We start from the raw sequence: 13,619 nt of genomic DNA, 5'->3' as shown, positions 1-13,619 counted from the left end.
TGCAGGTGTCTGTACAGGAAAAAATTTATTCACAGTGGAGCAAAAGAACTAGGAAGCTTACCAGCAAGTATGTGGCCTGTAGGGTGGGCAACACAGCAACAAAGAAGGTCAAGCGGAAAGTCAAAGGGGCTGAAATATTCTCATGGGTGACCGCAGTGGAAAACAAACCTGCCATGAGTAACTACTTAAGAAGCAAAAAACAAACTCAGGAAAGAAACCTTTTATGATAACGCAAAGGGAAGCTCATAACTTTTCGAAGCAAGATCGGGATGCCTTGAAAACACGCACCTATAAAGCGAGATATAACCTCTTAAGACCTGTTGTCGCGATTTCGCATCATACCGGTTTTAAGCCGCACCACCAGAAGAAAACATCTGTAGCCGCTACCCCTGCGCTCAGAGGGAATCCACAGATGTCTGGCAACACGTGGAAAAGGCAGCGCCATCTATCGTCGATTCAGTAAAGAGCTGACGGCTGCCATTTCTCCAGTTGATGCCGACGAAGAACATTTCTCACTATCCATCCATTGACATCCGTCTCCATTCAAGGTATGTAAGTTTTTTGAATATAAAAAAATTTTGCATGATAGGCACTTGGTTGAATAATGCACGCAGATCACGTAAATAATTTGTTTTTGAAGATTAGTTGTTTTTTCAAGCGTGTGTCGCTTTGTCGCGTTTTCGCATCAACAGGCTGTAGCGTCCCGATTTGTGCACAACTTCGTCTTCCTCGGCATGTGGTCAAAAAACTAGTAATTTTTGTTTTTTGCAGTTATTCGGTGCTTTTTGTTCGTGATGGACACCAGAAGGTTCTACGGGATCAGGGTTCCACCCGTTGAAGAAAGCGAAGATAGCTGCCTCAGCGACAGCGATTCGGAATACAGCCCTGACACAGTACATGCTGCCCCATCAGATCAATCTGGGCAGTCTGGGAGCGACACAGGTGCGCAATTTTTTGTTTGTTGGGCGAGTTGCATTCGGCTGCAATGTGAAACGCCGTCAGCGTTCTTTCGTGTTGTATTGCAGTGGCGCGTCTTTTTCTTTTGAAGCCAAAAGCTTCACTACGATAGTCAACACCGCGTTTGTCGGAGCACGAGTGACGTCACGCACTGCGCAGGCTACTGCCCATGTGCGCCGTCGCTTCTCCGCGCCACCGTTTGACCTTTCGCCGCAGCCGTGCGCATTTGAAAGGAGGGGTATATAAGGCGCACTTGCCCATAGAACAGGCGCACGCTGCCGCGCGCTATGCGTCATCGTTTGACGTTCGCCGCAAGCGCGTGTTTATCGCGGATCACCGCAGCTTTTCGCTTCGAGATATCCAGGCCCTTAGCTAAGCCCCAGCCAATTTTTTCAAGCCAAGGTTTTTGTGGCTTCTCAAATGTGGTTTGCGACCTCGCAGTGATTTCTTTTTCTTTTTTTGTTTGCAGATGAAGAAGGTGAAACGGAAGAGCCGTCAACGTCAAGCGCAAGAAGTTTCCTCTGGAAGCAAGTGAACCATCCGCGGACATGCCACCCTCAATGGGAAGACGGTCTTCCAGACCCTCCAGATGAGCCGAAAGCTCCCATTGCGTACTTCCGGTATTTTTTTGACGACAAGCTTCTTGAGGAGATTACAGACCAGTCCAATCTCTATGCAGTGCAGAAGAATGCCAACAAAGCATTGTGCCTAACACGCGCTGAACTGGAGCAGTTTCTTGGGGCCACAATGTATATGTCCATATACAGGCTTCCGCGATCGCGCATGTACTGGAACCGCGAGATGCGAGTAGAAAAAGTGGCAGAAGTTATGTCACGTGACAGGTGGCAAGCGATAAAGAACAGCCTTCATTTCAACGACAACAATCTCCTACAAGCAAATGCTGGCAAAGACAGGCTCTTCAAAATTCGACCACTCATTGACAATCTGCTGCTCAAATTTCAAATCCTTCCAAAGTCACAGATGCTGGTGGTCGACGAGCAAATTGTGCCGTTCAAAGGCCGCTCCTCACTCAAGCAGTACGTCCCTAGCAAGCCTCACAAGTGGGGCTACAAGATTTTTGTACTTTGCGACACCCACGGACTTGTCTCTGACTTCTCTATATACACAGGGGACATCCGCCCTGTTCCTGGATTACCTGACCTTGGAGCAAGCTCTAATGTTGTGCTCGAGCTTTCGCGCTCCATCCCAGAGAACAAGAGCTACTTGCTCTTTTTTGACAACGGGTTCACATCCATAAAACTGCTGGTAAATTTGCATCAGCGTGGTATTCCAGCAATGGGAACTGCACGCGCAAACAGAATTTCTGGATGCCGACTGCCCAGCGATGCAGAAATGAAGAAGAACGGTAGAGGAAGCCACGTGGAGAGGCAGGCTACTATTGAAGGGGTCGAAGTCCGAGTAGTGAAGTGGTACGAACGCCGGGGAGTGAATATTGCTAGCACATTCGGGAGTGCCCAGCCTCTAGGAAGCTGCCAGCGGTATGACCGCAAAAAGAAAGAAAGATGTGAAGTTGAGCAGCCAGCCATTGTGAAGGCTTACAACACTTTTATGGGTGGAGTCGACCTTCTCGATGGGCTCATGGCGTACTACAGAATTTTTCTGAAGTCGAAGAAATTCTACCTGCGATTTTTTTTTCATTTTGTGGACATGGCTGTTGTGAGCAGCTGGCTGCTCTACCGGAGGGATTGTGATGCTCTAGGAATCCCAAAGAAACATCAACTGGATCTTCTAGAGTTCAAGGCTTCTCTAGCCAGCTGCCTGTGCAATCAAAACAAGGACGTGATGAAGAAGAGGGGCCGGCCGTCTCTTTCCGTGGAAGGAGAGCTTGAGAAGAAGAAAAGAAGAGGACCAGCAGCTCCAACACCTAATGCTGAAGTCCGTCAAGACAATGTTGGCCACTGGCCTGAAGTGTCGCAGCAACGACAACGATGCAAGATGCCTGGCTGCAAAGGCCAACCTGTTTCCTTCTGCACAAAGTGCAAAGTTCATCTGTGTATAAAAAAAAGTTCAAATTGTTTCAGTTCTTTTCATAAGAACTGAGATACAAATGTGCTAAACTCAAAGAAATGAGCTCTCAAGTGTGTTTGAAAATAAACATTTTTTGATCCATTACGACCTGTTGTCGCGTTTTCGCGACATAGCTGTAACTTTCTTCCTAAAACCCCGACACGCATAAAAGTTGCTGTGTAACTTCCTCATAACCAGAACATAAAAAGCCACAGCAAAAATAATTTTTTTATGCAGTATGCTAAATTCAGGCTAGAAGAGGATAAGAAGGAACAAGAAGCATGTGCTTGCTGCGGTAAAGCTAGGGAAACTAAGGAGCATGTTTTATTAGAATGTGAAGACGTCTACCGAGCGGTCGATTTAGGCACGACTTCGGCTTAGTGGGAGCAGTGGAAAAGTAAACGTGTCCGCAATAGCCATTAGTAAGAGGCGATTTGGGGATTGGTGGCGGAAAAGTAGCGAAATGACAGGGAACGGAGAAGTACAAAATCACTGTAAGCAATAGGGGATCAAAAAAGTTTGGTGTGGGAGTTCATAGTGTTATTTTTTTATTGTTTAACTTGGGTAGGACATTGGGCAGTATAATAGCAAGGGCTTGGTGGCGCAGCCCGCCGCCCTGTTACAAAGGGGGCGCTCATACCATCCATCCATCCATTTTTTTTTTTCGTTAGGATTCGAATTGTTCGAAGTTAGAAGCAATTTTCAAAACACCACAGGGTTATCCATAATATTCTGTCGCCGAAGCGGTCTGAAAGTAAGCGAAAGCCGTTTACACAATCATTTGCTACGAACGAAGTGCATTTTACAAAAGCAACGCCAAATTCAATTCGAAGCGGGGAGCCGTGACCGCCGCCTTGTTCGACGCAAATTCCGCAAACCACGCAAACACACTAACGCTAAATCTCTGAAAAAATGTGCGTACGCTATACGCTATGGTTCCTTCAACGTTCTGCGAATGCGCTGTGACGACCCGCTATTTTATAGCCTACGCAATAGTTTAGCGTACGCTATACTAAAACTGTCTGCCGCCGCCCACCAACATAGTTGTAACGGAAGTGGCACTTGTGCTCCGCCAGAGCCACAAGAACCGCAATGCACCGGCGGGTAGAGTGTGATCTGCAGGTCCATGTCAAGACACAAACTTCTCTGCCACGATGTACGAAGTTCAACAGAAAAGTAGTAATAATACGCATAGTTCTCTAACATAATGAGAAGACGCATGTGTGCAGCTACAAAAGCAGTTGTTGCTTCTGCGCATTCGCATGCTGTCCATTGTAGTCAACTTACCAGCCTTTGTAGTTCTGGTAATGGATTGCGTTTTCTTTCGGTGTAGACACAGGGAAATGACAGCCATCCGATTCTCTAACTACCTGTGGAAATCCTACAAGAGCACAAAACTCCTGTATAGGTCTGTCGTGTCAGTTGCTGCGATCATCTTGATCCACTGGCCTTCTAAGGCATCAACAACGGTCGGGTGAAATTCCCTGTAAACTAGGTTGTCTATCGACATCCCCAGGTCAAACAAATTGGCGAGTGTTCTATCGTGGCGATTGAACACAGCTTATACAAAGCAGCAGCGATCCACTTTTCCACCCACACCACTTGTCTCATATTCGTTGTTCGGCGTTGCATCACGGGCCTGCAGACGTCTACCAAATATTTGAATATAAATGACTGCCGGATTTTCCGCCCGCCTAGCTTTGGCAGCCCATCTTGAAGCCAACGGGCGCACCAATGGCACGCCCAAACTTGCCTTGCCACGCGTCTCTCAGACAAGACAACAGCATTCAGCATAAGGCAGTTGTAAACAAGACGACGCTTGGCAGGGTACACTTTTGCACTAGCAGCTTCGACATCTATATCCACAGAAACGATTGTCGCCATTGCGAGTGCAACCTGGCAACTGTTCATGAAATCTTCCGGTTCGTCACTCATGGCTGACACGGCACAGAACGCAAAATAAACGGAAAGCTCAAGAGGTCACTGTGCACAAAATGTTGCGTTTTGAATATACTTTGCAAGGTATGGGGTCTCAAAACACAGAACATACTCGCCATGCCGCAAAGAAGAACATAGTGAGCACATGGGAGCGAAGCTTTCATAGAAGCCCATCCGTACGAAACATGGAGGTTCGTCATTAGTTCATGGGGCTTAGCCCCATCTGTGCGACGAGGGACACTTCCGGTGGAAGAAAAATAATGGGAAGCCATATCTGTTAGAAACAGAAGTGGCGTCATTTTTTTCTCTCAGGCATGCAATTTGTTTTAGTGGATTGCCATTAGAGCTCTATTTTCAAATGCCCCGCCGTTCAACTTGCTGTGCGTTTCGAGCTTAAAGTGCGGAAATCAATGCACGAAAAGGCCAGCCGTACTAGTGTCGAAATTGTGCTCGTGCACAGAACGTACTTTCTTTGGAGGCCGACGAATTCTTTTGGTTTAGAGTGCTGGTCCTATCTTTGGACGCCAAGATAGCAGGCACGTTGAATCGAATGAAAGCAACTAAAGTAAAGAATTATCTGGTGATTGTACCTCACTACATTTACTAAGCGTGTTAAGAAACGCTGAAGCTACCTGCGTCACCAAATTCCGACAAACATCGCCAAGCAAAACAACACAATGTGTGACTCACACCTTGCGTTGTTTTGCTTGGCGACGCCCATGGGTGGAGTACTCTAACAGGGGAACTTTACGAGTGCGCCTTTCTGCTCACTTCGAGAGCTGCGTTGCACTGCAAGTGATAAAAGGGTCAACGCCCCCCCCCCCTTCTTACAATGGGAGTTTAAAGCTGGCATTTATTGATAATAATAATGAAGTGAAATAGACCTGTCTTTTCTTTACTCCTCACGCATATGTAAAATAGACTAGGCATTTTAATTTTGTTGAATGAATCCTTGTCTCGCCTAATTAAAAGCACTTTTCTCTTCCCCTCTGTGTGTTCCCTCCAAACAGAGTCGCGCTTCAATCGCTGCTCCCATAACCACCATTGATGATGTCGCTGACAGTTTGTTCTGAACCGGTTTTCGCCGGAAGCTTCGCGACCTATTTGGTTCGACCTTGGCATCGCTGTCAGCACACCTATGTTTAGCCAGCCCACTTTTATTTTTAACCAGGTTTATATGTTTCGCGTCAAATATTTGAAATAATATTTTTATAGAAGGAGCGTTATTTGTATTAGCTACTAGCGTGACGAGAAGTCGCAATTCTCTTCTAAAGAAACACCGCTAAATTCGCTTTTGGAGCGTGTGAGGAAAACTCCTCACTGGCCGTGTCGCATGACCCCAACTTCCTTGAGGCGAAACTCACATAGGAACTCTCACTCTCCTTTATTCTAAATGAGTTTGTCAGCGCCCATGTGACGCGGTTATATCGTAAATCAAGCAGGCTAGGTGTCTCTTCGTCACCGCCCTGTTTCAAAGGGGATGCCAATAAATTATCATCAACAGCATGGTATCGTGCCACTAGTCAAGGGATGTGACCTGCGCGCCATGTAGTCTTGATTCCTGTCTTCACTCTGCGGTACAGGTTAAGGCACCCCCTCTCAAGGTACGAACCGCTGCTGAACAACCGAATCGTAGAGCTACGCGCACGGCTGCAAGCAGGTAACGTCGGCCGCCTCAGCAGACCGCTGTGTAGAGAGCGGCGCAAGCCACAGCTCGCCGTCAACGCCAGGTGGACCGGTCAGGTAGTTATCGTGAGCATGACCCGAAGAGACTTCGTCGCCAAGGCCCTCCAGTGCGTGCTGCGGAAAATGCAGCTCCGATGGAGCCGCAACTGCAGCTTAAGCTACGCCTGTGCTGCGTGTGCCGTGCAGGCCTGCGACTCCTTCGGTACACGCAAACTCGGCAATACGCGTGTACTTTAGTCGTATTGGTGGTTCAAACGATGATAGGAAAACATTTATTTGTAATTATAAAAACAAAAATCCTGGCGTTTTACCTGCCAAAACCACAGCAATATTATGCGAATGAAGCACTGCTTACACGTAGGACTGTGCAGGGAATCTTTACGCAGCCGATTGCAACGCTGCAAAGTCTACCTAAGAGCTCGCGCGCGAGTCTTTTCGTTGCTGTCTTCTTTGTCCGGACGAATCTGTTCCAACCTTCTCAAATGAACAAAAAAATACGAAGGTGTCAGGCTACATTTCTGCCCCTGATGACACGTGCAATGGTCTAATAAGAAACATCAACCCTTCATTTGACGAAGGAGCCATTAGCAGTATGATTCTGAACTGAAGAAACCCTACGGCATTAGAAGTCAGAGGAATTAAGAACACACAAGTAGTTGTTATACTCTTCGAAGGCATGCGAGTGCACAACACGGTCATATGTGGAGCCACCCTCGTTCCTCGCTTTCTGTACAAATGGCAGGTGGATGTATGATACGCGTATGGCCACGTGGGTCACTGAACCGACGTGTGCCCCAGTACCGAAGACGAAAAGAAGAAGTGCCGCGGCTGTGGCAAAATGAAGTCATCAGAGTATCAAGAGGAGGAACACCAATGCACACCAAAATGTGAAGCATGCGGCGGCCCCCATATCACCGGGGATAGGACATGCAAACAACGCTACCAGATCCCCTACATCGTTAGGCATCGGCGTCAAAGGTGACGAGAAATGTTGCGAAAGTACAGATGGCCAGTGGCGATGACATCAGTATCTCCTACGCGCAGAGCTCGGTGACACCTGCGGCAGCATATGGCGCCTCCACCCTGTGAGCTCGCTCACAACCGAGGGGGCACTCTCGCCCCAGGAGGTGAACCGACTCAGAGAAAGGCGGGAATTCCAGCGGATTCAGATCGAGATCCCGGTGCCGGTCTCGCTCCCAGCCCGCGAAGCGGGCCACGTGGGCCGACAAAGTCAAGGGCTCCGGCACAGCACCGTCGTTCGGATAGAAGAATACGATGGCCAAAAGAGCAAGTGGTGAGGCACAGTCAGAGCAAGTGAATGATCCCCAAATCCAATCACTTGAGGCGGAAAATCAACAGCTCAGACGTCAACTTGCAGAGCTTAAAGAAGCCTTAGATAGCATTAGAGGGCAAATCTCGAACCACTATGAGAATTAAATATCTAGGCCCACTTGCTGGCAAATTCAAGCGTGAATCTCCCAACCCAGAACCGGAGAGCGAGACAGAAGAGGCGGATGAGATGGCTGAGCCGAGCGAAGCCGTAGGTACCGCCGCCGATCCTCCTGCCAAAATAAGCAGCAGAGGCAAGCTAGCTGCCATAGAAAAGACCCTAGGACGCATGATGGAAATGCTCTCCGGGATGGAGACTAGATTAACTCAACTAGAGAGACCCAAGGTCCAAGCCAAAGGCAGGCTTACGGTGTCGACAGTGCAGAATCAGGCAAACCCGAATCCCAAAAGTGGGGCTAATGGGCTAATTCATCATTCTCAGTAGGCAAAATGGCGAACGGGAATAGCAAAAATCTGAAAATCTGGCAGTGGAACTGCGCAAGGTTACATAGGCGCAAGGCCCCATTGGGATAGCTTATCAGGCCAATTGCGGACAAGCTGCAAGTTGTATTGTTACAGGGAACGCTATGCACAGCTGAAATTTCCCTCTCGGGGTACCGCACGGTCCCATGCAGGAGGGAAAAGGGCAGAGGTACCGCTACCCTAATCACAAAGAACATCTCGTTCGTTGAGCATGAGGTCCGCGCGTACAAAGTGGGCCTCGAGGCCCAGTTAATAGTAATCGTTCCCAACAGAACAATCAATTCTAACATTTTTATTCTCAACGTGTACAGCACATCATCTGACAGCAAAAAAAGACTTCAAAACATTACTAGGCACCACGTCTAAAGCGGCGAGAAGCGCGCCTCTCGTTGTTGCGGGTGACTTTATTGCACCCAATATGGAATGGGAGTCCGGTTACACAAGTGCAAAAGGGAAGAACTTGGCCTTCAACGCTGCAGAGCTCGGCTTAATACTCGTCACAGATCCAAGGCTCCCCACGAGATCCGGTAATTCGGTCAGTCGAATACGACTCCCGATCTCACCTTCCTCCGAGGTATCGACGGCACGTGAGACAACCTCCAGGAGGGGCTAGGCAGTCACCACTACATACTGGAAATTCTGTTGCATGTCAAACGCAGACCACCCTCGAGATATGAGTATGTGGACTGGGACCTCCTTCGAAAAATCAGAAATGAGACAGTCCCGCCAGAAGTAACGCACGCAGATCTGCTAGAGAATCTGAACATGGCTGTTAAAGGAGCATCCAAAAAAATCATGACAGATCTTGAAGTTCCTAAAATGAACTCGAGACTTGGTCACCTTCTGGAGGCCAAACATGCCCTCTCAGCCAGGTGGAAGACCCAAAAGCTTAATCGTAAAATCAGGTCGAAAATCACGCTTCTTAAAAGTAGACTGAAACCTATTCGGCCCAGCTCACCCGGCAGCAATGGGATGAGACGTGCACCGAAACGAACGGGCGTATGCGAAGAGGTAGCCAATGGAGCTTACTGAAAAGTCTCCTCAACAATAAACAGGCTAAGGACACCCTTAGCCTTGCAACGGATAGACTCGTTAAGAAGCAAACCACAATCGGTCTCACCGACAGGGAATTCGCCAACAACTTAGCACGTACTTATCTCCCCCTCGCCAAAGACGCGGATCGCCCGGTAGAGCGTGTGAACTACATGGGATTCTCAGCACCTAATCTAGATGAACCTTTCACCGTGTCAGAGATCAGACACGTTCTCTTCAATCTAAATGGCAGATCAGCCCGGAAACCTGATGGAATCAGGAACAAACTTTTCAGGAACCAAGACGATAGGGAAATCGAGACAGTCACGTCACAATAAATGCGGTATTGCAAAGTGGAAAGGCCCCGATAGAGTGGCGTACCGCAAAAGTATTACTCATACCCAAACCAGGAAAACCCCCACATATAAATTATCTACGGCCTATTTCCCTTACAATGCATCGCCAAGGTTTCGGAGCACGCGATACACAACAGGATCACTGAAAATATTGAAAACAAGGAGCTCTTTAGGCATAACCTAATCGGCTTTAGACAAGCGTTCTCCACACAGGACACTGTGCTTTTGCTTAAGAAAGCAGTCTTTGATAACCCTACTCGCGACGGGAGATAGATCCTCGCACTGGACCTTTGCAAGGCCTTCAACAGGGTCGCGCATAAACAACCCTTACGGAGATTTCGTCTCTCAACCTGGGCCAGCGGTTTCATGATTACCGCAGATCTTCCCTCGCAGATCGCAAGGTACACCTCCGACGAGGCATGGTCACGGGAGGACCCTACGAACTAGGCACCTGCGGCACCCCGCAGGGCTCGGTCCTCTCCCCACTCTTACTTAATATAGCCATGCACAAACTCTCCACTCGCCTCGCTGCAATCCCGAACGTGGGTCAAACCATTTATGCGGACGATGTCACGATCTCGGCGCCTGGCGGATCGCTAGCCATGCTCGAACACTCGTAACAAAGCGCGTTGGAGGCTGCCGAAGATTTTCTTTCAAACACGGGCCTTGAACTCTCCCCCGCTAAATCAGAGCTCCTGTTACACCGTCAGTCCAGACAGGGGGCCAGAAATCTTGCACCTCTGGAAACTCTGCCGATAGAAATTCGAGCTAAAAATGGGCATCCCACACCGAGGATGGACTCGGTCAAATTTCTAGGTCTCCTCATTGATGCCAAGGGCTGTAACTGGACGGCCCTCAACAGGCTCACTGGACAGGCTAGTAATGTCCTAAGACTTGTAGCCCGCATCTCAAATCGAAGAGCCGGTCTCAAAGAGGACAATTTGCTCAGAGCTTATCAGGCATTCTTCCTGAGTCATGTCATCTACATCACGCCGTACCTTAATTTGGATAAAGCGGAAAAGGCCAAGCTTGACTCCCCAATCAGAACCGACCTCAAGCGCGTGCTGGGCCTTCCGCAGTCCACAAACACTCAGAAGCTACTGGAGCTAGGCCTCCATAACACCATCGATGAGCTAATAGAAGTTCACACAGCGTCAGATAATGAGACTTTCAACCACTAAGCCATGGATTAAGATTTTAAAAGAAGCGGGAATCCAACCTAGACATGAACCGGCGACCAAAGTTAGCTTGGCCAGGGAGACCAGAAGTCGCATCATGGTTGACTCTGTACCGAGAAACATCCACCCAGTGCATAACGAAGGTAGAAAATTTGTGAGAGCCAAGTCCATCCTTAAAAAGTTCAATCAGTAGAACCTCTTTGTCGATGCAGTCAGATATGACAGTGGGGATAAGTTCGCTGTCTCTGTGGTAGACGCGGGGGGCAACCTGGTCAATGCAGACTCTGTTTATACGAAGTTTGCCCATGTGGCGGACGTAGCGGCGATCACTCTGGCTTTTCACCGCTCAAAATTTCTAGCTATCGTCTTCTCGGACTCCCGCACGGCGGTTAGATTCTTCGCGTCCGCCACCATATCTGAATAGGTGAACAGTATTGTGATTAAAGCACTTCAAAGAACTAGGGAGAGCAGCGAAGGAGGATACCAAATCTCGTGGTTCCCAGCCCATCTAGATAGCTCAATTAACCCGCTTGGATGTAATCCTAACGGGCAGGCCCACCGGAGAGCGCGCGATTTCAGGCACCACGCTGTCGCATGTAGGCAGGCTTGGAACGAGGTCAACATCCACAAAGATCCGTTATGTACTTTTCACGCAATTGTTTACCATTATCTACTAGGCAGGAGGACATTTCCACCCCCTCCCTCCAACTTGAACAAACCTCAGGCTCCCACACTCAGACTTCTGCAAACCCGTTCATATCCCACTCCTCGGTCCCTTAACAAGATAGATCCTGAACGCTCACAGTCGTGCCCCCAATGTGGTCATGACTCATGCTCTTTTGGCCACATGCCCTGGCTGTGCCCAGCCCTTAACGCCTCTCCACCCATCATGAAAGTACAATGGCAGGAATGTCTCGAGAGCCCCAATCTTCACATTCAACTCCAGGCTATCCAGAGGGTTCACGACGTTGCGGCGAGACATGATCTCCCGGTCCCATCGTGGGCTGAGCCACCGACTTGATCTTCAGGAACCTTCGGTTTCGGCTCCCCACGTTTTCAGTCCCTCAGGACTCAAATAAAGTTCTTGTCATGTCATGTGATGGCTGAACTTACCTCACAGACATTGCCAATGGTAATGCGAATATCAGTCAGGCAGTCTACTGATAGACCGTATTAGTGAAGCGCATGTTATTTACCACGTGTAACGGTAATTCTGGGCATTTCATTGGTGTGGCTGTATGCCGCATACTCAGATATCCGACCACTTTGCTGTGCTAAGGGCAACCACTGAGCGTACAAGCATGACGACGACTGTATGACGCTAACGCATTGACGATGTAATGATGAAAGAATGATATCGACGGAACGACAAAGGCATATAACAACATCGGCATGGTGGCAATGAGATGTTGATACTTAAACTAAGGAATGGTATAAGGGCGACAACACAACGACTACGACGTGAGGACGATGACATGACAACCACTCTCGGGGAAGAATGAGACGGGCGCAACTCTATGACAACGATGCCTCGACAATAACTCTATCAAGGCAACCGTATGATGAAGCGGGAGGGGTGACGATAGCGCGACCAAGAAAACATAATGAAAGTGATATAAAAACGAATGCATGGTGGTGTCTCTGACGCCATGTCAATGAGAACAGTGGCATTAGAACAGTGGAGTAATCACGATAGATTGATGACCGCACAATTACGATGGAATGATGAACAAAGAATGACGTCGATAGATCGAAGAAGGAAGTGTGAAGACAATGGTATGACTAGACTTAGTTAATGATCCAGCAATGGTGACGAGGTTCAAACGATATCATTATGACGATGGCGTGCGACAACCGTATGCGACGACGGCTTGACGAGAGTCGGATGTTACAATGATAAAGATGGAATGACAGCGACACATCCCGAGGACAGTATGACAAAGAATTTATGACAACGACTGTATAACGACGATGCAGTCACGAAGAAGGCATAAGAATGGCATGATAATGGCCTTGGCGTAGGCGGGCACATTGGCGGACTGATTGGCTGGTATGGAGAACCGAGAACAATTTGAATTAAAGCAACACGTGCGCTGTCAATTTGTTTTCTGTCGTCATCAAATCGCACGGCACTATGTTATTCTTAACCACGATATGTCGTGCAATCGTCATAAAACTTCTCAAGGAGCCTCAAAAGTAGGAACGCAACCCCGCAATACTCTGCGCTAACCCTGGCATCATACAAGATGTGGACGTGCTCAGCAAGGTGCGCTGCAGTGACCATAGGATGGTAAGAACACGAATTAGCCTATACCTGAAGAGGGAACGGAAGAAACTGGTACATAAGAAGCCGATAAATGAGTTAGCGGTAAGGGGTAAAATAAAGGAATTCCAGATCAAGCTAGAGAACAGGTATTCGGCTTTAACTCCGGCAGAAGACCCTAGTGTTGAAACAATGCACGACAATCTTGTAGGCATCATTAAGGAGTGTGCAATAGAAGTCGGTGGTAGCTCCGTTAGACAGGATACCAGTAAGCTATCGCAGGAGACGAAAGATCTAATTTAGAAACGCCAATGTATGAAAGCCTTTAACCCTACAGCTAGAATAGAACTGGCAAAACTTTCAAACTTA

General features: G+C 48.2%; 1 pseudogene; it reads left to right on the top strand.

The window, feature by feature from the left end:
- The first annotated feature begins 333 nt into the window (after positions 1-333).
- On the top strand, positions 334-3,177 carry LOC135910430 (piggyBac transposable element-derived protein 3-like; annotated as a pseudogene).
- Positions 3,178-13,619: the final 10,442 nt, after the last annotated feature.

The sequence above is a fragment of the Dermacentor albipictus genome, chromosome 8 (genome assembly GCF_038994185.2).
Source record: "Dermacentor albipictus isolate Rhodes 1998 colony chromosome 8, USDA_Dalb.pri_finalv2, whole genome shotgun sequence".
Taxonomy (NCBI): Eukaryota; Metazoa; Arthropoda; class Arachnida; order Ixodida; family Ixodidae; genus Dermacentor; species Dermacentor albipictus.
This window is presented reverse-complemented; position numbering and strand designations above follow the sequence as displayed.